Source organism: Macaca nemestrina, chromosome 13 (genome assembly GCF_043159975.1).
Source record: "Macaca nemestrina isolate mMacNem1 chromosome 13, mMacNem.hap1, whole genome shotgun sequence".
Taxonomy (NCBI): domain Eukaryota; kingdom Metazoa; phylum Chordata; class Mammalia; order Primates; family Cercopithecidae; genus Macaca; species Macaca nemestrina.
The window spans coordinates 37,859,091-37,884,169 of NC_092137.1; the positions used below are offsets into that span (position 1 = coordinate 37,859,091).

Consider the following 25,079-nt stretch of genomic DNA (forward strand, 5'->3'; position numbering starts at 1 on the left):
TGATCTGTCTGCCTCGGCCTCCCAAAATGCTGAGATTACAGCCATAAGCCTCCATGGCTGGCCCAAAATTTCTATATTAACTGAATGACTTATATATTATTGCTCATTTAACTTAATTCTCTCACTTATTTGAAAAGAAAAATTAAGAAATAAAAACAAAATTATGATAAAGGCCTGAAAACACAGGGAGAATTTTTCAACAAATTCAATGTAAAACATTCAAGATGTTAAATAATATATGGTTTTCAAAAGAAAAATATGGTAGGTTTAAATATAATCAATGTTCAGTCTGACTATAATTTGCTATTAGAGACCTGGAATTAAGCCTTCCTTTTTTCCAGGAACTCTGTCCTCTGTGCCTGGAGGCTGCGATGAAGTGGAAGTTGCAAGGGGAGACTCTGTTCTTTCTTATTTATAATTAAAAAATAAAAAGGGGGATTTGGGAACCACTTGTACTAGTGCCTATAAACCCACAGTAAGGAATTTTGCCCTAGTAGCTTTAAACAGACTATCCTTTTTTCTTCAAATTTATGGAGCAACTTTAAAGGCATTTTGTGTACATAATTATGCAGTCTGTGTTTTAATTCATTGGGAGTTCTGGCTGAGTATGGACTGCAAAGTTAGACATTTTGGGTTCAATTTTCTTTGATATATCTGTCCCAGATATTACTTTATTTTATTCATACAACCTCATGATGTGTCTATAAACTTGCTTTTTTATCATCATCATTCTGAAATCTCATGCAATAAATAGTGGTTGTGAGGCGGGGGGGAAAGAAAGTAGCCTCTTAACCTTTTTCAATAAGAGAGATGTCATTTTGTCCAGAAGGGCAGCTCATCCATGACTGCCTCCTTTCTGATGACCCGAATTATACAATGAGGCAACTGCAGCCCCCTAGAAGTGACAGTGTCCACGATGCTCAGGAAGCATTTGCCAGAGAAGCCCACATCCATCATCCCACCTACAACTTGGGTTTATAAAATTGGAGCTCTGGTCAGGTGACCCTGGGTTTACCACAGTACAATGTTCCCCCAGCTCATGGTTGGTTTGGAATGACCATGACCACTGAAAACTGAGGGTACCCCAGATGAATCACAGTGGAGAAAAAGGCACCAAGGGATTCACCAGTTTGGAAATGGCCATTTCTAATCTTAATGTTCCATATATGGCAACACCAAATCCTTTGGAATGGGATGAACTCAGAAAAGGCCTGTGCGTTCCACCTAAGCATTCTTCCTGCTGCAAGCTCTCTGGCCAGTGGTAGGGCACGCAGCATTGCTGTCTCCCACTTTATTATTTTAAATGCTATTCATATTAAGGAATAATAATAACTAATGTTTATGGGAGCTTGTTAAATGCTAGACACTGAGGCACGTTGAGGATTAAATGAGATGATGTCCAATGCCTCATTGAGGTAAGTGTTGTCACAATCTCACTTGTGAGGCTAGTAGACTGGATCTCAGAGGTCAGATAGCTTTCCCAGGCACTGGTCTAGGAGTGGGCTCAGCTGGAATTCAGACACAGGCAGGAGACCCCAGGGTCCCTGCTCCTCCCCACTGTGACTGCTGTAAGTGGTACAGACCCGTATTCTGGGCACAGGCATTAAATGGTCACAAGACTATGCTCAGTCTGTCTCACTTTTTATCAGGGAGTGAAGGAAAAGGTATCCAATCTATATAGGGAGATGCCCTGCAGATAGCAAGGCCAGCACTTCATGTCCAATCTTTCAGAGCTTTGTCAGACAGTTGATTTTCCCTTTCTAATGCTGTGACTGGGATGAGAAGGCAAAACAAAAATAATTAAAAATATAGTTATTTCTTTCCCTACTTGGCCCAAAGAAAGGTTCCATGGGAAGTTGAAAAACAGATGGTCCAGGGCAAAAATCAACAAGTTTGGCATCCAGGATTAAAAACCAGATGGTGCTAAACAATCTTTAGAAGCCTCTAGAGGGGTTCAAAGAAATTGCCCAAAACTCCATGTATCTTTCCATGAAGGCAAGTAGACTTAGTCATATATGATCTCATGCTCTGTGGCCAGGTTCTCGTCCACCCAAAATTGTTCCCTGGGATGGGATCAAGCTAAGCACTTTGGGAAAGGAATGGGACCTTTTAGGCCACCAAGAGCAGAGAATCCTAACATCTTATGGCTTTAATCAATGCAGTTGTTTCACTGAGTTGACTGATCAGATTAGGCACCTGCCTCTAATCTTCTCAGGGAGGTCAAGGCTCATAGAGAGCCCAGCGTCTGAGGAAAATAAATGTTGTTTTTAGTATGTATGCTGTTAAAGTCCCAGCACATAAACCTCCAGAAGTCACACTTCTTCAACACCAGTCAGATGTAGAGGCATCTGAATAATGGCTCTTGTAGGGAACCCTGTTCCTGCTTCCTGTTCTTCAGCTGCTTGGAAAACATTGCTGGAACACTGGGATCCAGTGAGGGAGATTCTTCCTGAAGTGTCCCATGTCCCAGACTGTGACTTTTCTAACCAGCATGGACACAGTTGAAATCTAAGCTCCGCTGCATCTGCTCTTGCCATGATAGAAACACTGGCATAGCACGTGCTAGGTAGCAGGCCCTGGTCTAAACTAGTCACCTATGCCAAAGTATTTTATCATCACAGTGAGCCTGGGGGGAGGGTGTTCCTTTGAGGGGACTGATTCGTGGAAGTTAAGTAAGCTGGCCAAGGTCACTCAGGTGGTAAAGGGTGTATTAGTTTCCTGTGGCAGCCATAACAGAGTACCACAAACTGGGTGGCTTAAAACAACAGAAGGTTCTCATAGTCCCATAGCCCAGATGTCCAACACCAAGGCATCAGCAGGGCTGTGCTCCATCCGAAAGCCCCAGGGAAGTGTCCTTCCTTGCCTCTTCCAGATTCTGCTGGCACCAGGTATTCTTTGGCCTGTGGCAGCCTCACTCCAGTCTCTGCTTCCATCTTTACTTAATCTCTTCTGGGTCTGCATCTTCTTCTGTCTCCTATAAGGAGATACTTGTCATTGGATATAGGACCCACCCTGATAATTCAGGATGTTCTCATCTCTGAGAGCCTCAATGTAATTACATCTGCAAAGACCCTTTAAGGGTCTTTGGTCACATTCACAGGTACCAGGGATTAGGAGATACACATATCCTTTGGGGACCACCATTCAGTTCACTACAGCTGAGCAGCTGGGATTTGACTCAAGCAGTCCAACTCCAGCATGTGGCCTCCGACCATCACGCCACGCTCTCTGATGTGGTTACTTTTCACAGGTGTCAGCAAAATGCCTGCTCAGTGATCTGAAATTTTTTCACAAATCATCACAGAGCTGAAATGCTCATTTTTCTGTGCTGCTACTCTGTCCATGTTCCAGAAGGGCAGCACATTAAGTCCGCACCACATCACGCATACCCTGACAGATGGAGAGAACATCGGCAAATCAGGTTGCTTTGTAAAGAAAACAGAATCCAACTTTGCAAATGTTAAAAGCTTGCATATTTTCAAAATTTCCAGCAAAAGTAGAAAACCTCATTACCTCACTTCACAGTTGACAAAACCACCATTGACAAAGAATTATCCTACATGCAATGAAAACCTGATTTAAGGCAGTGATTGTCCAAAACATGGGTGTTAGGTCACTACCTGGACATCAGCAGAGTTGAGGGTTCTACCCTAGTTCTTTTTTGATGAGGGAAAACACTATTTTTAAATGAAGCCTGCCGCTTCAGTGTAGAAAACATAAAGCTGTGGACAATCACCATTGTCATTTAAAGGGTGAGCTGTATTTCTTCTGAAGTAAAGTGATGAGTCCAGGCAGCACACTCACTCTATCAGATACGATTTGAAACAGCTGAAAAACCTCTGACAATAAGATTTTAGGACAGAAATGCTGCCAGGGCTCAAAGTACAGTTCAGAAGAATAAAAAGAAAGTAAACAATGCCAAAGGCCAGACAGACAAAAGGAAAATTCTTACTTTGTTTGTTCTCATGAAATACCACAGAAAAATAATCTGTTAGGCAGCTCTTCTGGAGTCCAAGTTCTTGTGCTGTGCTCATCTCTTCTTTCTGTTAAAGCTCGGTGCTTTGCAAGCTGTTGTTAAATTGCTTACAGGGATGGATGGGGGCCAAGATGGTTTTCAGTCTAAAGACTGTCACTGGAGAGTCTCAAGGCAGATTCTGAAGGCCTTGAACCACCTGAGCCTGGCCAGATGGATTCTTCCTTTCATTGTTGTGACCATTACTTTGGTGTCAGACCCCTGTGGGAGAGCTGAGTCCATGACCAGAATCCTCATGCCTTTCACAACTTCAATTAGCCAAGAGCATGGCACGGAGCAGAGGTGCTGGTGAGAGAAAACAACACGTAGGTGAAAAGCCTCTAGATTAGGCATTTCAAACAAGAGGCACTCATTTTGCCCAACACCCAGAGTTGTCCAATAAACAAGCCAGAAACTCAACCAGGTGATGACGGAACAAGGAATGGATGAGTGACAAACTGGGCTGTTGATTCTGTTGTAACTGAGGCTTGACTGTACTAACAAGCATGCAGTGATTAAACAGACCAGCACCAGAATTTTACCAACTACCTTGAAGCCTGCTGACTGGCACTGTCCCTGGAGCCCCTGTTATAATGAGGTCCTTCTGATAAATTACTCCCTTGGATAGAGTCCAAGAGAGACACGTGCCCTGTGGAATTCCGCACTGTAACCAGCCATGCTTCAGAGAGATTCCAGAATAATGATGGTATTGCTTATTTAGGCGGAAGGTTATCTGCTCCTCCTCCTCCAGATCCCTGCCAGTCAAGGGAAGGGCATCTCATTGGTGTCAGATGACAAGGGTCTTGTTCCCTTTACTGGAATAAGCTTTTCATGTCATACAGACTCTGGAAGTCCTGAAAAGCCATCTCTCTTGGCCTTTACTTAAAGAAAGAAAGTATCATAACCTGCCACAGCAGTGGGAACAGCTGGAGCCGGGGGTTACTATTCGCCCTTGTTACTATTCGTGGAGGCTCTTAGGGAAATGTCCAAAAAGCTCTTTATGGCTCTTGCAATTAATTCTGAAATTCTGGTTGTCACTTGTGGGTAGAAACATATGTTTTACAAATGGGTTGATGATTATTATTTCAAGGAAAAACTAAAACATTATAATGAGAGTTATAACATAATGGTGGGATAGTATAAATAGGGAGAGAATTTGTAGTGTTTTCTTGTTCGTTTTGTTACTTGAATAGACAGCTAGGGGGAAATGGCATTCTATGGGGGAACTGATGGGATTTATTTAAATAAATAAATAAATTTGTGTATTTATTTATTTATTTACACACCTCTTTTTTCCCATCTAAGTTATAAACTAATTCAGAGATGGACAAAGAATAAGGTAAAGGAAGGTCAAAATATTGCCTTGGGCAGGGCACAGTGGCTCACACCTGTAATCCCAGCACTTTGGAAGGCCAAGGCAGGAGGATCATTTGAGTGCAAGAGTTCAAAATGGCAACATAAGAAGACTCTCTCTCTCCAAAAAAGAAAAAGAAAAAGAAAAGAAAAGAAAAGGAGGTGAGGTGGCACATACCTATAGTCCCAGCTACATGAGAGGCTAGGGTGGGAGGATCACCTAAGCCCAGGAGGTCAAGCCTGTAGTGAACTGTGATCACACAACTACACCACAGCCTGGGTGACAGAGTAAGACCCTTCCTCTAAATAAATAAATAAATAAATAAATAAATAAATAAATAAATACCTCAGTTCGTGAGAACAGCAAAGATGTGTGGCATGACTAGCTCCATTCCCTGGAATTAGGAAATATCACCACACTTCTGGTCAATCTTACAAAACTTAAGCCTTCCCACTGAGGGAGGGGCCCATTGACATGACAAAGTAGAGCAGAATGTGGCTGTTTTCCAGGGGAAGCTGGCTTCTAATGAAAAGGGAGGGAGGGAGGGCCTGGGCTTCCTGTGCAGATTCATTTCCCTTGGTCACCAGCAGGTCACTCACCCCACCTCCATGGGCATTAGCCATGAGGCAAGAAGTAAGTGGAGTTTAGAAAAAATCCTTGTTTCTGGAAACCAGAGAGGAGGGAGACAGGGTTCACTCAATGAGTAGGAACTTCAATGGTTAAATGTATCTTCCTGCAACAAACATCCATGTAACTATTTGAGGCCAGAACGAATTCTTCATGGTGTTTCTTTAGGTGATTCCTCCAAGGGAGGCCTGTGGTATGCAGGGGATTTTCACCAAGACCAGCGTTCTCATGAGTCTAGAGGCTTATCCGCCCTTAGAGGATTGGAAGATTTGCATCCGATTCCACAAGCTGCTAGTCCAATCCTCTAAGGCTCAAATCTGCTAGGGATCCATACCATGAAGGCAGTCCTTCACCTGAGTTTGCTTTGGAGTCTGACATTTTTCATTATGGACATCAGTGATTCACACCTTGATTGTACTCCCAGGCCCCTCCTCAAACCAAGAAAACTGAGGACTGTGTGGATGAGCCTGGACATGGATGGCTTCACAAAGCTCTCCAGATGAGTCTAACGTGCAACCCGGCTTGAGAAGCATGGAGTGACAGTTACAGAAGCCTAGGTTGGCAGCTGTCTCAGGCAGGCAATGTAGAATGACAGTTAAAACTGTTAGCTCTGGAGAAGAATCCTGATCCCACTCCTTACTGCGTGTTGGTTAAGTTACTTAACATTCTTAGTCTCCCCAGGGTGACCAAGTCCATCCATAAAAGGAAATCCACTCCAGTAAGTGAGTTGAAGACTTGGTCTTCAGCATTTATGATGGTCAACCCGAGAAGGTTCCTTTTGTTTGATCTCACCCTTCGTGTCTGTTGCAAATGGCAATGAGCCAGAACTCTGCCATGCAGATGCTTGGGTTATGCCCATGCCAGAGAGTCCAGTGTGACTCAGGCTCAATCAAAACAGAAAGTACCATCCTAAAGTCAGGGGCTGGATTTCCCCTGCCAAAATATTCAACTCTCATGGTATAATTTTTTTTTTTTGCTTATTCAATTCATATTTTGAATTCATATTATGAATTAGTTGAGTTTTTAGATATGCTTAGTTGTTGGTCCATGTCACAGCTATCTAGCCTGTAAGGACCATTTCTTCTTGCTCTTATCTTGAGAAAATCACACACTGCTGCCTAGTTAATAAATAGTTCTTGATTATGGGAATAATTATGGCCTTGGAAGAATTCTGTTTATATAAGCAAGAACTCTTAGGTCTTAATCTTACAACTGAAAGGGATCATAGAGACCCAGGTCTTCAAGTCGAAGGGAAACTTGCCTAGGGCCACACAGGCACTCAGAGGCAGGCCCAGATTTGACTGTTCTCTCTCCAAGTCCATTTTTCTTCCGTCTTTATCATGTTGCCTCCCTATACAACCCTCTAAACTACTTCTCTCTCTTTTCTAAATCCATTTTATTCTGATTTCTCTTTCTGCCACAAATGTTCCAAATTTATGAAGAAAGAAAATGGAGAAAATATTTGAGTATACATTTCTGGTTTCCATGCTTAGATTGCTTTGGAGGATTAGTTTTATTGTTCCAGCTTGTTTCTCTATCAGTTTAAAGGGCAAAACAATTTCCACACTTCTGAAGCAGCAACAGGTCAGTCCTCTGCCATCCTCCCCCATGGCCAGGCAGAGCCAACTGCAGTCCATGGGTGCCTTCCACTGCCTTCTTCCCTGGGATGGAGCCAGACAGACCTGCAGAGGGACGACCACTCAGCTTGGGCAGCCAAGACAATACCTGTCATCGCTGTAATGGGCTTGAAGCCCAGTGTCCTTCACTGCCAGCCTTGATGGCTTTAGGTGTGAAAACTCTCCTGACAAAGGAGGCTCTCACAGGCTCCAGTCATGGGAGCCCTACTGCCAGGATTTCAGGAAACTAGGGTGAAATGGGCAGAACAAGAGTTTGTCCAACAACTGAACAGGACAGGAGGTTCCTACTGCTTGGAAATCTATCTGTGTGTTCCAGAGACGTGCAGAACAAAGACCTGGTTATTTTGGCAAGAACAGGAAGGTTTAGATTATCCTTTTCCACCCCGTGAAAGTGGCCACCTAAGATGCGAGTGTTGAAGGAACATCTGTTTTAACACTAACAGAGCCTCAGTGAGGGTCTCACCATGGCCTTCACTTCGCAGACATAGCACAAGCATTAAGAGAGCTGCAGCTGTTGGATGCATACATAGTTAAAGACTTTGCCTCTCCTTTTTATCTCAGTGTTTCCAACATGACGGTGAGCACCGAGTGTTCTCCAATGGGCTCTGTTCCTTTCTGCTCCCACCAGCAGCTCTGAAGTTTCATGTAAGACCACATGTTGCCTCCTTAAGGTGATTTTTGGAGAGGGCATTTGGGAAATGACAAAATCAAAATATCCAGCATGAGCCTTTGCACATCTTTCATGCATTGGGTGCCTGAGATGATAGAATTGGATCTGGAGGCATATGCTATGTGTAGAACAGCTTTCCCCATCTGGAGTCCAGGTGTGCAGGTTCACCCCTGAGTCCCAGACATAGGTATCAGTGAGTAGTGAGAGTAAGACAAATCCATCTCACCTACCCTTGTTCCATAAAAATGATTTTACCCCTTGAGGTACAAGGTCAAGATCTAATTTTATTCGTAGATCAAGTTTCACAACAATTGAGCATTTGAACACGCTAAGAAAGATGGGATTTTGTAACTCATTGTTGAAAGGCAATGTGGCATAATGGTTAAGGGTTTGCATTCTGAAATTAGAGAGACTAATTCTGAAATTAGAAATTTGTTCTCTCTGTGACCTTAGGAAAGTAATGCAATTTGTCCAAACTTCAGTTTCTTCATCTATAAAATAAAGATCATTATAATTCCTACCTAGAAGTAATGGTGTAGTGATTAAGAAGGAGACCACTTGTGAAAAACATAAAATACTACAAGGCCACTCACGTCATGAAAATGCGATTCACTGGATACTATCATTATTATCAATTTTAGAGGCACAGACTTCCTTCTAAATAAAACTCCTTTCCAAACACTTACATCTACAGCCACTCATTCTATCTTCTCCCACTGTTAGAATGTCCTTATCTTAAGCCAAAATCTCACTACCCTTGTTTTCTGGCCTTTTAATTTGTACCCACTTTTTGAAAGCACATGGAAAAACTCAAATCCCTTTCTGTAAAGGCAGTGACTGGGCCACTGTTTTGCACAGCTCAAAGGGACACAGTTCACACTATAATCTGTGTCAGTGGCACCCCCTGGTGTCCACCCCACTGGAGAGGTGAATAGGGAGGACAGAGGGGAAGAAGTGCTGTAGAGAGGCTGGACGTATTCTTTTCCATGAAAATCCCTGGTGAAGTAAGGATCATACCAGTGTACTACCTTCCCCAAACAAAACAGCTACAACTCTACCAACTCTACCAACACTTCTTCGCAGGACATGATCTCACATCAGAGCCCATTGTGCTTTGACCACGTTTTTCTGAAAGTGAGGTGCTCAGAGCTAAGTCAACATTTTGGGTGAGACCTGACCAGGGCCCAGGAGAGCAGAATTCAACCTCTTTCATTTTTCTACATACCATAATTAGGATGCTACTGTGATACAAGGTAATCTTAGTACTGAATTCCTAGGGCAGTTATGTTCTGAGCAACAGGCTTGGTTTTTAATCATACATTGTCCTATAATATCACTTCACTTGTCACGAATTGTTACTCATTTCACTTTATATAAGTGAACTATATATGTGTGTGTGTGTGTTCGCGCGCGCACGCCTGTGTGTTTCTTCATACTGTCTATGTTGGGAGTTCCCTGAAATATACGTTTTTAGACATTTTAATGACTCCTGTTAAATCTAGCACATTTCTGGGACCATAAAAATGAATCTAATTTGAATATTTAAGGAGAACCAAAGCAAAGGGACAGCATCTATTAAAATTTAAAATGGCCACTGTGGCAATAGAATCAATCTCTTCTGTGCACACAGTGGATAAAGCACGCTAGAAGAAATGGTGGTAAGTTCTTATTCGGTGAATGAATCATAATTCCCCAAAGGACAAGCATGATGCTTATGGCAGCCCTTAGTAATAATTCTTTATGTGTGGTTTTCCTGCTCATATTTTCTATGTATGCAGTGATTTCCAACTACACCCTGTGGAGCCTGTGGGGTTCTGAAGGGATGCTCCCAGGATGTGTGGGGGGAGCAGGAAGAGCAAGAGTGGAGGGCGGGGCTCCTGTCAGCCCTCAGTTGCCCCTGGAGCTGTCAGCCTTTCCCTGTTGTATGTACTGGCCCTCCCTGTAATATTTCCTTTGTGAATAAAAAGTTTAGAAATCATAAGTTAAGCCGCGCTCTGGTCACATCAGACTGGCAGGGAGTATGATCACTTTCATGTTTTGTCTCAGAAAATGGATTTCTAGGTGAAGTATATTTAAAAAGAGGGTCACCAGGCACAGTGGCTCACGCCTGTAATCCTGGCACTTGCGAGGCCAAGGCAGGCAGATTATCTGAGGTCAGGAGTTTGAGTCCAGCCTGGTCAACATGGCAAAACCCCATCTCTACTAAAAATACAAAAATTAGCTGGGCGTGGTGGCATGTGCCTGTACTCCCAGCTACTTGGGAGGCTGAGGCACCAGAATTGCTTGAACCTGGGAGGCGGAGGTTGCAGTGAGCTGAGATCATGCCATTGCACTCCAGCCTGGGTGACAAAGCAAGACTCTGTCTCAACAAAAAAAAAAAAAAAAAAAGGTTAATTTCCACATTTGGCCCAAATGTGGTCTGAACTTCAACAGCCGTGGATTAAAGAGAAAGCGACCACACCATCATCACCATCACCCTCTCTATCCCTGTCAAGCCCCAAACACACACAGTGGAAATGGAATTCAGAGCTAGAGTAAACCCAGGGTCTTGATGGACACCTTCAAAGCAGCACTGCAGGTCTGTGATTTCCTTCAGATTTGGGGAGAGTCCCTTGAGAACTCCTACCCTCATCTTCTGTTTCGACGGCAGAAAAAAGGGCACTGTCTGTCTTTGTTTTGCGTTGCTATAACAGAATACCACAGTCTGGGTAATTTATAAAGAAAATTTATTTCCCACAGCTTCAGAGCCTGGGAAGTCCAATATCAAGGTGCCGGCACCTGGCAAAGGCCTTCTTCTGGTGTCATAATCTGGCAGAGGGCATCATATGGTGAGAGAGAAGGAGTGTGCCAGCCCAAGTCTCTCTTCCTCTTCTTATAAAGCCACTAATCCCATCATGGGCCCCCCACTCACATGACCTCATCTAACCCTAATCACCTCCCACAAAGGCCCCATCTCCAAGTACCAGCAACATAATTTGGAGATTATGTTGACTGTTTCCTTTCTCCACCTCTCTGCTTGATTCTCAGAGTCCCATGTGACTGGAGAGACCAGGATGGGGCACTCTGGCATCTACCTTGACCAGTATGTTGTAGTTGTGCTGGACAGACCTCCTTTAAGAATCACACTTTTCATAAGGATTGTGGCTAAAATCAAACTTCTCATAATTTTTTTTTTTTTAAGAGACAGAGTCTTGCTCTGTCACAACGATCTCGGCTCACTGCAACCTCTGCTTCCCAGGTTCAAGCAATTCTCCTGACTCAGCCTCCCAAGCAACTGGGACTACAGGCACACACCGCCATGCCTGGCTAACTTTTTTGTTTTGTTTTGTTTTTGTTTTGTTTTGAGACGGGGTCTGTTGCCCAGGCTGGAGTGGAGTGGAGTGGAGTGGAGTGTCGCGATCTCGGCTCACTGCAACCTCCGCCTCCCATGTTCAAGGGATTCTCCTGCTTCAGTCTCCTGCGTAACTGAGATTACAGGTGTGCACCACCACACCCACGCCTAATTTTTGTATTTTTGGTAGAGATGGGGTTTCACTGTGTTGCCCAGGCTGGTCTCAAACTCCTGAGCTCAGGCAATCCAACCACCTCGGCCTCCCAAAGTGCTAGAATTACAGGCATGAGCCACCGCACCTGGCCACTTCTCGTCATTTTTATGTGCAATAAATATTTAGAAATATCTTCTCTTAACTCTGTGGATTCATTGTTTCTTTATCTGCAAAATGAAGTTAATAATATCTTTCATAGAAGGCATTTGTGGTAATTAAATGAAGAAGAATGACAAAATAATTTGGAGAAATCTGGAATAAAGTGGGAAAGAGATAGTAGTGAAAATCTATTGGCAGTTGGCTAAGATGGTGACCCAAACCCTAGAGCACTAGGAAGGAGAAGGATGAAGACCACCACAAGTGAGGCAAATGTCATTGCTTTAGAAAAAGGAATATTGTTAGGATGTTATCACTCCCCTCACACTGTGGAGTCCCAGGAAAAAAGTCTTAACTATGTTCAACATAAGTAATTAACTAAAACATAATGGACTATTTCCATTTTTCTTTACTTTCAGTGCTGTAAATAAAATCAACTTGTGGCCAGTAAATATGTACGAACTTCCTTCCTACTCTGTGTTAGCAGTACTTAGTATACCAAGAGTGAGAAGCTTGTCATATTGGAGGATTCCATCCAATATGATATTTCCATTACATTTAAGAGAACTCACATGCATTGTCTCCTATATGTGGTGCTATTTTTTTTTTTTTTTTTTTTTTTTTTTTTTTTTGAGATGGAGTCTTGCTCTGTCGCCCAGGCTGGAGTGCAGTGTCATGATCTCGGCTCACTGCAAGCTCCGCCTCCTGAGTTCATGCCATTCTCCTGCCTCAGCTTCCCAAGTAGCTGGAACTTCAGGCACCCACCACGATGCCCAGCTAATTTTTTGTATTTTTAGTAGAGATGGAGTTTCACCAGATTAACCAGGATGGTCTCGATCTCCTGAGGTCGTGATCCACCCATCTCTGCCTCCCAAAGCGCTGGGATTACAGGCGTCAGCCACCACGCCCAGCCTGTGGTGATATTAAATACAGAGTTGAATTAAAATACAATGACCTACAAGTTACTTGGGCCTTTTTATTTCTCTGCAACTAATCCCTGCAACTAATTCTCATAAGTAACCATCCTACTGGGACACAGGATTGTGGGAGGATTGCGGAAGGGAAATCTTTCATTGATAAAGGTCTTTGGATTCAAAACAGTGTCTTGAAGTTTAACTTGATTCTTTAGAGTAACCTAAGTATCTTTGGGAAAATGTTTAATCATTTAGATTCTCCTCCCAACCAAGATGGCATCTGGCTGAAGAGAGAAACTCACGTATCCTCACAGTGACAGGGTAAACTCTGTTCTACCAGTTGGGTTTCTGACCCAATGTGGTCAGCAAGGTCTGTACCCTGGGCACGTGTCTGAAACACGTGGCCAAAGTTCATGGCCAATAAAACTCATGGTCTGTTCTTTGCTGGCTTCAGCTGCTGGTCACTTCAAATGATCTGGTCTGGTTGTTGGTGGCATCTAATTGCTGGCTCTACCATGCAGAATGTTCACTGGTCTTTGGACAACTAGCTAGACAGCCACCGCAGAGTTTCCTGGTACTACAGAGGCATGACCTTCTCCCTCCCCAACACCTAGATAGGGTCTACTTCATAACCATTGTTGGGGGCTCTTTTTCTCCATGGAGCAGCTCTCCCTGGGGCTGGTAGAATCTTGTCTAGGCCCCAGGAAACCTAGGAATTGCCACACTAACCTCATTTTTGAAGAAAATCTATGCCCTATCCCAGATAATTGTGCTACCACCTTGCCTTTGCCAATTACTACCTAAAAGATGTCAATGCAGGAATTCTTCAAAGAGACTTAACATTTTTACTGTCTCGACTGGATTAAGAAAATGTGGCACATATACACCATGGAATACTATGCAGCCATAAAAAAGGATGAGTTTGTGTCCTTTGTAGGGACATGGATGCAGCTGGAAACCATCATTCTTAGCAAACTATCACAAGAACAGAAAACCAAACACCGCATGTTCTCACTCATAGGTGGGAACTGAACAATGAGATCACTTGGACTCGGGAAGGGGAACATCACACACCGGGGCCTATCATGGGGAGGGGGGAGGGGGGAGGGATTGCACTGGGAGTTATACCTGATGTAAATGACGAGTTGATGGGTGCTGACGAGTTGATGGGTGCAGCACAGCAACATGGCACAAGTATACATATGTAACAAACCTGCACATTATGCACATGTACCCTAGAACTTAAAGTATAATAATAATAATAAATAAATTTAAAAAAACATTTTTACTCTCTCTTCTCAGGAAAACCTCTCTGCTTTAGATTTCTTTAATGGTATCTTACTTCTTAGAATCCTTTCTGGAGTTTCAATTCTTCTTCCTGTCTACATAACTCCCTTTTCCTTCCTGAAGCAGCATTTACTTTTTTCCTGCTCTAAGGTCATAATGGTAGCAAGAAATCATCAAAGAAAAACACAGCAGGAAGTATTTTAAAATTATTCTTTTTACACATAATTTAACTAATTTAATCTCTGTGATAGCTTGCACGGTTCTTTTTGCAGAAGAAGAAACTGAGGTTCAAAGAGGTTATATCACTTCCCTATGTGATTTAACCAAGATCAACAACAAATCTGGTGTTCCACTATAGCAAACCACCTCCCAAGAACCTGGCAGGGGACAGACACTGCTGAGCTGTTTTCCATTCACAAGGAACTGCTTTTCTGCCTAGATACCCCCAGTACATAGATCTGATTTGCCTTTCATGCTCCATACCCTCTACTTTCCCCTACAAATGCAATGCAGGAGGGGAGAGTTACATGGCCTTTTAAGGTGTTTGGTCAGGAAGTCACTTAATAAAGAATTAACACATCATCACTGCAAAGTGGTTTCTGCATGAAAACAAAGGAGATGCTCATTTGTCACCACTCCCTTCTGAGCCAGCTAGGGACAATCATGAGGTGATGAGTTTGCAATAAACAGCAGAAGGTGAGCACCGAGGCCTTTTCAAACAAGTCCAAATATTTGGCTGGAGCCCAGAACACATTATTCTTTGTCCATCAGGATTCTCTCCTACACAGTTTTCCAGAGAAGGATGAAATTCCTTAGGTCATGTTATAAACATTCATCTTCTAAATCACGCCCCTAATAGAAAGAACAGAAGACAGAGCATGTGCTGTAAGTCATTCGCCTGCTGAATGTGCTCTGCACAGGATGATGTAACATGTGGGGTCAGCCTCTGCGTCAAAGACCAAATATACAAGTGTAACAAGATGGGGGGAACAAGACAGACTCCACATGGCCAGCCTGGGGGAGGGCGGGTGTTCCCCTGGGGAGGGGAGTCTTGGAAAAGGCTTCTTGGGGAGGAGCTGAGGAAACAGGGATTCACTAGGCTTTGCAGTGGTCTAGGACAGAAACGGGAATAAACACATGAGCGTGAGGTAGTGCTTGGGTGCCAGGGAGGAGAGGATAGCTAGGGGAGGAGGGGGAGTCAAGCAATTTCTTGGCCAGTCTAGAAGACGGATACAGTTAGTCTAGAAGCAGTCCAAAACTAAGGCCTCCAATTCTTTCTGGGTTCCCAAAATCTTCCTCTCTCATCATCTCCTTATTTTGCCCTGCACCCAAAGGAATAAATTTTTTACCGTACTGGCAAAGCAGGCAGCACAACTAGTTTCTGTCCCCATCTCTCATCAGTCTTCCTCTCTGGCTGATAAATCCTTTAGCTTTTGTAGTCCTGTCAACGAACCAAGCAATATACACATTGACTTTTAGACCTGCATTTCCCAGCACCCTTGCAGGAACTGGCCCTAGATGACCCTTCCTGAATAACTGATAAGTTGTAATTGGTCTCATTTTCGTTATCCCCACAGCCCCCTTCCCTAAGTTCATAGCCTCCCTTATCTATGCTGCTTAATTCAAGCATCCCAACCCTGTGAGGCAGCCCTAGTAGAGCACTGGGCAAGGAATCTGAAGGCCTAGGTTCAAGTATTGGTTCTGCTTCTAATTAGCTGGGTGGCCAAGAGTATTTATAATAATGATAAGGATATCTACCACCAAATCAGTAATTAGTAGATAAGGTCCTCTGCTAAGCAGTTAAGTAAGAGTTAATCATTACCATATTAGAAAATGATTGTTATCATTTCTAAATTATCTAGTAACTGGAAGCATTGGTACCTCATTAACATTTTTCCCCATGGTTATTAAATTTGAAAACAAAACAACAGTAATAAACCCATAAAACTGAAAGGCTGATCCTGATTCCCAGGATGAAAGTGAGGAGAAAGAAGGTTTTGTGGCATCTCCTTCAGTGGAATCCAAGTTGGAAAATAGGTGGGTGCAATGGAAAAAGGGAGATGGTTAAATCCCTAGGATGTTCAGGGACAGGAAGGAAGGAAGCAGGATGCTTTCCTGGGCAATAAATGTCCATCCATGTCTTGAGCAAAGGTTGCTCACCTTGGCACTGCTAAATAATCAGTGTTCTGCACTCTCAAGTCTCAACCCTGGTACTCATCCGCTAGGTAACCATGAGAAGCTACCTTGCCTTGATGAGTTTCATGTCCTGCTTTGTAAGATTGGCAATGGTCAGTTACCAAACTCAGAGGATACAACCAGGGTTCAGGCTCCTTCTCCCTGACAAACGAGCTGTCTGTGACCTTGGGTGAAACACTGAATAGGGTCTGAGTTCACTGTCTCACCCGAAATGGAAATACTGATGCCTGCCCTACCTTCTAGAGCGTCACAAGTGTCCGTGTGATGATGCTGGAACCAGTCTTTGTGAACCATGAAGACACGTTTATGAAGTGAAGGGTTGATAGGTGATGCGCAGATCCTTCCAGCTAAGATATATTTGGATTTGACGGTGCAATAGAGTGACCTTAGTTACAGGAGGATGGCCTTGCAGAGTATCCAGCAGCTCCAGGGCTTCTCATGGCTACTTCCCATTCCCTGTAGCTGTAGATGGAGGGAAGGCTCTGAGGGTTGCTCATTTAACAGGCATCATTATCTTATTTCTCAGCTAATCAGAATCTGGCCAAAGAATAAAATATTTCTCTTTTAATCTGGCAGTCATTTTCTTCTTTACTCTAAAGTCACTGAACAAGGTCAAGTTCAGGGAACTGAATTCCTCAGGAAAGGATTCCCTGATCATCTGGGAGACATTAGTTCATAGTTATGATGGGTGTGTTGAGGCCCCCATGGCATTCTCTCTCATAGTGTTTTAGTAAATTAAACCAAAGGTGGATTGTGTTGACCCAGGCATTAACCATGACTGTTTTCTATGGCGTGTTTCAGGTACGCTTTGTGAGTTTTATGATCCCAGCTCTCTTTCTTTCTTATGAGATGGGTGGAGTGGTGATAGGCATTGTTTTTCAGTTATTGATTTAAATTAATAACAGATCATCCTGTCCAAACACTGGATTGTGTACACAGGTGAACAGGCTATTCATCTTTAGGCGTTTAAATCCTGACTGCTTTTGCATATTGGTATAGACAGACGATCAAGCTGCAAAAATATGAGGATCATCTCCCAATGAGCCCTCTCATACAGCTTCTAAAAGGTTAACAAAATAAAAAAGAATCCAGCTTCTATACTGATTAGAATCTATATTCTGATTTTTTTAAAAGTCACAAATGTTAGGGAATGAATTGAATTCTATCTTTAGAGTAATCAAACTTGTTAGCCTCTTTGGAGAGCCCTGACTCCACAACTATTATTAATTGTTTATTCTTTAATTAGTCACTTCACTTCTCTGAACTTCAGCTCAGCTTCTTCATCTAAAGATAAGGGTAGGGTGTAAAACTATACTACATCATTTTTTTAAATACAGTTATTTTAATTCTATGATATAAGGTCTTTTCTCCTCTACTATCTTTGAACTATGGGCAAGAAGTACCTTTTATTTCATATTACCATTAACATAGTGCCTTGGACATGGTAAATGTTTGACGTATATTTATTGGATGGAATGGAACAGAGTTAATTGTAACCACTTACAATTCCTCATTAGGTTGATTTCCCAATGGCAGACCCATTGAACATCCCCATTTTACGAGGTAGGAACTGGGAAGGAGGGTGAGCTCACCCCAGGGAGGTGAGCCCACAGGCCCGTGGGCACAGTCTTGGGTGGTGGACCTAGACTAGAATCCAGCTCATTTACATCTCAGTCCAGTTTTTTTTTTCCACCAAATACAATAGCCCCTTGCATCTTGTTTGCGCTTACTTAGGGGGCAGAAAAGTAAATGATGCAAAAAACATACATCATTTTAACCACACCTGGAATTATCAGAGTCCCAAATCAATGACTCTTGAATTGCTTTTACATTTTCAAATAATTGAGCATAAACACTATCTTGAAATTCAGAGAAACCTTTGTGTCCTTAGGGTGTGAGAATACAGGAAGGGGAGTGATAATCATAGGGAGTGGGTGCATCTTATATAGGGTGGTCTGTGATGGTGTCTTGGAGGGAGTAACATTTAAGTAAAGACTTAAAGAAGGAGGAGAGTCAGCAATGAAAGTATCTTGGAAAGAACATTCAGGCAGTGAGAACATAGTAGGCAAAGGCAAAGGCACCGTGTACTCAGGCCATCATGCCTGGGGTGGAGTAAGGGAAGAGTGAGAGGAGAGCTCAGAGACTCAACATCCCCATTATATGCCAGGAAATACAGAACCTTGGTAAACATTTAATATGTTACATAAATGAGATGCAAGTCATGGTAGGTAAAAGCAAAAGAGGCAAGTAATCTGATTTACATTTTAGAAGGATGACTTCTATGGAGAATAAGTGGTGGGGGAGTGAGTGTACAGGGCAGACCAGTGATAAGTTCAGGCAAAGGATAATGGCAATTTTGACTGGGTGAGTATACCAGAAGTGGTAAGAAGCGATCATATTTAGGATATATTTGCCAACCAATAGAATTTGCCAACAAACTGAAAGTGGGTTGAAAGGTGGGAGGAAATCCAAGATGACTCCAAGATTTTTGACCTAAACAATGAATAGAAAGGAGTCTTTGCTAACTGAGATGGGGAGGGCAGAAGGAGAGGCAAACTGAGTGTGGAGCTGTGAATGAGACAAGAGTTAGCATTTGGAAATGTAAGTTTAGTTTTTGTTTTTTTGGGTCATTTCTTTGTTTGAGACAGGGTTTCACTCTTGCTCAGGCTAGAGTGCAGTGGTGTGAACACCGCTCACTGCAACCTCTGCCTCCCAGACTCAGATAATTCCTTCCACCTCAGCCTCCCAAATACCTGGGACTACAGGTGTGTGCCTAATTGGTTTTTGTTTGTTTGTTTGTTTGTTTTTGTAGAGATAGGGTTTTGCCACGTTGTCCAGGCTGGTCTCAAATGCCAGGGCTTAAGCAATTCTCCTGCCTCAGCTTCCCAAAGTGTTGGGATTACAGGCGTAAGCCACCACACTGGGTTGGAAATGTAAGGTTTGACATTTATATTAGACATTCAAAGTGGAGAAATCAAGTGGGCAACTGAATGAAGTCTGGAGTTCAAGAGAAAGATCAGTTTGGATTCATGAATTTGAAAATTCTTATTGGAGAGATGGTGTTTAAAGAGAGAGAGAGAACTGGCTGGAGACATATCTGAGTGGATGAGAGAAGGGATCCAGTGACCCTGTGGAGAGGTTGGCCCCAGGCAAAAGCTCAGTCAATTCATTTTAACTAGAGGGCAGGCCAAGTAGGGAAGTGTAGATATAGTTGGTAGAGCCTGTGAAAGTGTTCTTCTGTTAACTTCTATTTTTCAGTGAGTTGAAGAGAAAGGTCATCAGCGGAGAGAGAGGAGGATGAATAAAAGATTGGGAGGCTGAGGACAGAGAAGAGTTGTGAACTAATTGCTAAGGAGAACGATGGCCTAAAGAAATGAATTAGGACCTCTGGACACCTTGCACACTGCCTGGCTCGGAGTCAGGCTCAATAAATCTTCCCTGGATGAACAATGGCCCAAGAGCCTAAGGAAGGGGCCAAATTGAGGATTCAAATCTTAATATAGTGCACGACTCAGCCTGTCAGATTTGGATCCATATTGAGTCATACATATTTGGCCAATTTCCTGAAGTTCCATTGAAGGAAACTATAAAAATTGTAATTTAAGCATCTTTCCTGGCAACCCCAAAAAGGGGCTCCAACCTTTGCCAAATGATAGAATTACAGACTTTCTCCTTGGAAAGCTCCCTTCCTAAATAGACATTTTTTTTACTGTTGCATTTAATCTCCCAGTATAGTACTGTTCTCTTCATTTGTACCTTTTTTATTCCTTATAGGTTTTTAAACATGTTTCCCAGCATCCATCATTTTAGCAGCCCCTCTTCCCTTTTTCCACACAAAAATTCTTCCTTATACGTCCCTTAGGAATGTCTCATTAATTTCATGTGTTTACAAACTCTCCTACAAAGGTCCTTCCCTCTACCCCCAGGGAAGTATCTAGTCAGGGAAATAAAATATGTGAACTAAAGGCCAGCATTCTTTTCTGCTCATTCGTCTACATTTGCAAGGTCTCCTGAGCCTTTAGCTGCCTTTTAAATAGATGATTCACCTGCTTATGGAGAATTTCAATAATTTTTTGGTAACAGTCCTTGGTTTTCAGCCAGAAGTGGCCTATGGAAGGATATCTTTCTAAATTTTTGAGACTCGCAAACTTTGACCAGAGAATAATTTTCTGGAGATCTAATGCCAGGCTCTGCTTCTCCTTTTCCTTTTCATTTTTTTTTTCTTTTTAAGAACATTTCTCAGGCCCTTTTGATTGAAACCAATCCTTCTATGAAGTAGGAAAACTATCTTTAGAATTTACTCAAGTCTAAGACTTAATTTTTTGGAAAAGGTCAATGATATAGGCAATATTTGGAAGCTATGCTTCTTTAGATAGATTGAAATATGTAAGTAGGGGATTTTAATTTTTTATTTTACTTTTGAAACATGCCAGAAAAACAGAAATATACAGAAAACAATAAAACAGGCACCATTGCTTCTTTTACTCCACATCTTTTTTTCTGGAGTATATCCTTTAGTAGGTGTTTCAACAATACTCTATTTAATGTCTCTTAGTTTTTCCCCAAAATACCTATATTTTACCCTCACTCTTGAATAATTTAATTGGCCGTATATTTCTAGTATGATTTTTTCTAGTATTTCTAATATGATTTTTAGTTTTTGCTCAGCACATTGATGTATTAGTCCATTGTCATCTGGTCTGTATGGCGGCTGTGAAGAAGTCTATGATAAGTCTACATATTCCTATTATAGATAAATTGTCTCTTATCTTGGGTTGCTTTTAAGTTCTCCTCTTTCTTATTAGTGGTCTGCATTCCCACTCTAAAGCATCTAGGTGTGAATTTAACTTTATTTTTCCTCTTTGGGACTTGTGCTTCTTGTCTCAGGGCTCAAGTCATCAATTATGGAAATTCCCAGTCATTCGGGTTTGTTTGTTTTTTTAGAGACAAGATCTCACTGTGTTGCTCAGACTAGAGTGAAGTGGTGCTATCATAGTTCTGTGCCTTCCAACTCCTGTCACTATGTTGCCCAGGCTAGTCGCAAACTCCTGACCTCAAGCAATCCTTCTGCCTTGGTCTCCCAAAGTGCTGGGATTACAGGCATGACCCACCATGCCTGGCCTCATTAGTCTTTTAAATCTTAACTTTCCCCCATTCCTTTTCCTTTTCCTATTCTGAAACTCCTATTAGGCATAGGTTAGCCATCTTAATTTTTCCACCATGCTTTTAATGTCTATTTATTAGTTTCAGTCTCTATCTCTATGATAATTCTGGATAGCTCTTTAGATAGATCTTCTAATTTGCTGATTCTTTCTTTATCTTTATCTTCTCTACCATTTTATTGAGTCATTGAGTTCTTAATACTAATTGATTTCTTATTGTACTTCTAGAAATTATATTTTCATTTTGTTGTTACTTTCTTATGCTTCTGATTTACATACACATAATTTAGAGTCTCTAGTCAGTTGTTCCATTATCTCACATATTTGCACCTCCAATCCTCACATTAGCTGGGTCTGCTTATTTTCACTTATGTTGGATTTTTTTAAACTTCCTCTGTTTTATAACTTTGACCATCAGTTCATCCTCAGTGGGGCTTGTTTTCATGCAAGAATCCCCTGCAGCTATGGGAGCATCCATCCTTGGATTTTTCATTTGTTCCTACAGGCGTCCCATGGACATCACTGGCTCTGGCCTTGAGGTTCCTGGGGTAACATATATTTGAACCACTAATTTGAGAGAAGCTTAGGCCTGGGATTTGCATTTTGCAGGATGCTTTGATTCACTCATAGCTAGATGAGTTTCCCTATGATCATCTGGGCCACTGGCAAAATGTTTTCTGTGTTTTGGTTTTGTTTTGTTTTTTGTTTTGTTTTGTTTTGAGACCGAGTCTTGCTCTGTCACCCAGGCTGGAGTGCAGTGGTGTGATATCAGCTCACTGCAACCTCCACCTCCCTGGTTCAAACGATTTCCCTGCCTCAGCCTTCTGAGTAGCTGGCATTACAGTCACACACCACCATGCCCAGCTAATTTTTTTGTATTTTTAGTAGAGACGGTGCTTCACCATGTTGGCCAGACTGGTCTCGAACTCCTGACCTCAGGCAATCTGCCCACCTCAACCTCCTAAAGTACTAGGATTACAGGCATGAGCCACCACGCCCAGCAGGCAAAATGGTTTCTAGTCTAACCTTTCAGTGGTGTCCTTTGAGAGTCCAGGCTTTACGTAGCCATCTCAGCACCTTTTGTAGACCCACAATCTTGTCTCTGTCCCTCCACAGCCATTAAAATCCAAGCCAGGAAAGTATCTGACCAATTCCTGACACCTCCCCACACTAGGAAGCTTGCTTTCCTAGTTTGAATTTTCTTTTTACTTTTGGCACCCAGGTATTTCCCATTCTTTCCTGAAAATTGAAGCAGAAATAAAAGAACTTCCACAATGTTCCATTTCATATCTACTCACCTGCCACAACTGTGCTCTATCTTTCCTCTCATTACTATGGATGAACCATCTGTGCCTGTAGGGCCATTCCCTCCACTTGTACACCAGCTCCCATTCCCTCTCACCTGTTCAAAGACACCACTGTTGTACTTCTCTCTCTCTCCCTGTCTCTCTCTCTCTCTCTTTCTCCTCTCTGTCTCTCTCTCTCTGCTCTCCCTGTCTCTCTCTTTCTCCTCTCCCTGTCTCTCTTTCTCCTCTCTCTCTCTCTCTCTCTTTCTCCTCTCCCTCTCTCTTTCTCCTCTCCCTCTCTCTTTCTCCTCTGTCTCTCTCCCCTCCCTGTCTCTCTCTCTCCCTCTTTCTCCTCTCTCTGTCTCTCTCTTTCTCCTCTCCCTGTCTCTCTCTTTCTCCTCTCTCTCTCTCTCCTCTCTGCGCTCCCTGTCTCTCTCTCTCTTTCTCCTCTATCTCTCTCTTTCTCCTCTCCCTGTCTCTCTCTCTTTCTCCTCTCTCTCTCTTTCTCCTCTCTGCGCTCCCTGTCTCTCTCTCTCTTTCTCCTCTATCTCTCTCTTTCTCCTCTCTCTGTCTCTCTCTTTCTCCTCTCCCTGTTTCTCTTTCTCCTCTGTCTCTCTCTCTTTCTCCTCTCCCTCTCTCTTTCTCCTCTCTCTGTCTGCCTCTCTCTTTCTCCTCTTTCTCCTCTCCCTGTCTCTCTCTCTCTCTCGCACTAATTTTCCTCTTCTTCTTGGATTACTCCTATCAGCATGCTGGTATTTCTATTATCTTTTTTTTTTCCTAAAAAAAAAAAAAAGAAAAGAAAGAAGGAAAAGAAAAAAAAGAAACCTCAATTTATCTTTCCACCCATCTACTGCCCCACTTCTCTCGTTACAAAAACTTCTCAAAGTTTTTGCCTCTAATTCCACTCCTTCATTCCTCTTTTACACCCATTCCAATCAAACCTTTGTCCTCCTCATTCCACCAAAAGTACTCTCTTCAAGGTCGCCAGTGACCTCCACATTGCTAATTCAATTCTCGGTCATTATCTTACTTGACCTAATAGCATAATGTGAGGTAATAGATGATTCCCTTCCCCTGGAAATCCTTTAATCTTGCTCCGTTTAGGACTCTACATTTTGTTTACCTTCTTTCATATCAGCCACTTCTCAGTCTCATTTGCTATTTGTTCCTTTTCTCCCCAAACTCTGGAGTACCTCAGAGTTTAGTCCTTGGATGTCTTCTCTTTTCTAGCCCTATTCAGTTTACTGATGATCCCATCCAGTCTGAAGTGTTTAAATGCCTTTTGTAGGTTAACAACTCCCAAATGTATACCTGTAGCTTGTATCTCACTCCTGAGTTTCAAATTTATATATCAAACTGTCCACACAACATCTCCAGTGGACTGTGTAGATTTTTCAAATATATCTTGTCCAAAAATGACATCCTGCTATTTCCTATCAATCATGCTCTTCCCCATCTTAGTTAATGGCAGCTCCATCCTTCTGATAGTTCAGGCAAAAACCTTGGAGTCACTGTTGACTTCTTCCCCTCACCTTGGATCTGAAAATAAAGCTCTGGAATCAGGGTAGTTGTTCCACTCAAATTAATAAAATGGTATGAACACAGAACAAAGGGAGCCTATGTTCTGTTAGGAAGGGGTAAGAGAATAAATAAGTGTGACATGAAAGTGGACATGCCAAATGGGAAGCATAAAATGCTCTATGGGTTGAAAGGCAGGAGAGCTAATGCCTAGAGATAGAGATTCTGATGGGAATCTGGAAGGCACAGGCTTCTGAGGTGTTCCTGAAGGTTGTGTATGATTGGATTACTTAAGGTGGGGGTAAGTGGGAATTCTAGGCAGAAGGAGCAACTGAGCAAGACCCACATCTTCACAGTTAGCTCTGCCTTCCCCTAGAGTAGGACTCTTTCTGCTTACCCTGGCAATATGTCTTCTGGGAGCCTTTCATAATCCCTGGACCCCAATTCCACCCCATTCTACCTGCCAACACAGATTAAATCGCAGTTGCTCTGTTTCACCAACATTAACTTCCAAATTGTCTCTCACAGGCTTCCCGCTCTCAATTCATGTTACCCCCATCCCAGTCCACACTTCCTCTCCTATGTTGTGTCTCATTGCCTGTCTCTTGGCCTTTGGGCTGCCTCCCCCTCTGTCCATTCTGTTCACTGCAGCCAGACTGATGGTAACAGCGATGATGACTCTTTTGAACAACATGTAAGAGCCTATTCTGCACCACACCTTGCTCTCAAGGAGGCTTGCAATCAAGAAAAAAACACATACACACATACTTGGAAA

General features: G+C 42.6%; 2 long non-coding RNA genes across 5 annotated transcripts in view; both read right to left on the reverse strand.

The window, feature by feature from the left end:
- Positions 1-2,691: 2,691 nt before the first annotated feature.
- LOC105464858 (uncharacterized) lies at positions 2,692-10,118 on the reverse strand. 3 transcript variants are annotated; one of them, XR_011611622.1, is made up of 4 exons: positions 5,712-10,118; positions 5,375-5,486; positions 3,953-4,318; positions 2,692-3,390 (listed from the first exon to the last, which is right to left on the reverse strand). It is a non-coding gene; the product is annotated as an uncharacterized lncRNA (long non-coding RNA). The 3 variants fall into 3 exon arrangements; XR_011611620.1 differs by having other exon boundaries at positions 2,692-2,974; positions 5,712-9,797; XR_011611621.1 differs by lacking the exon at positions 5,375-5,486 and having other exon boundaries at positions 2,692-2,974; positions 5,712-9,660.
- Positions 10,119-13,919: 3,801 nt separating this feature from the next.
- The window catches only part of LOC105464857 (uncharacterized), a 29,288-nt gene continuing 18,128 nt past the window's right edge, over positions 13,920-25,079 (reverse strand). Inside the window, exons 2-4 of one of the 2 annotated variants that reach the window (XR_003014180.2) lie at positions 16,575-16,800; positions 15,497-15,583; positions 13,920-14,994 (exon numbers count right to left, since the gene is read on the reverse strand). This is a non-coding gene — a long non-coding RNA (uncharacterized lncRNA). Of the gene's footprint in view, positions 14,995-15,491; positions 15,584-16,574; positions 16,801-25,079 lie in introns of both variants that reach the window. The other variant, XR_977087.2, reaches the window with a different exon arrangement.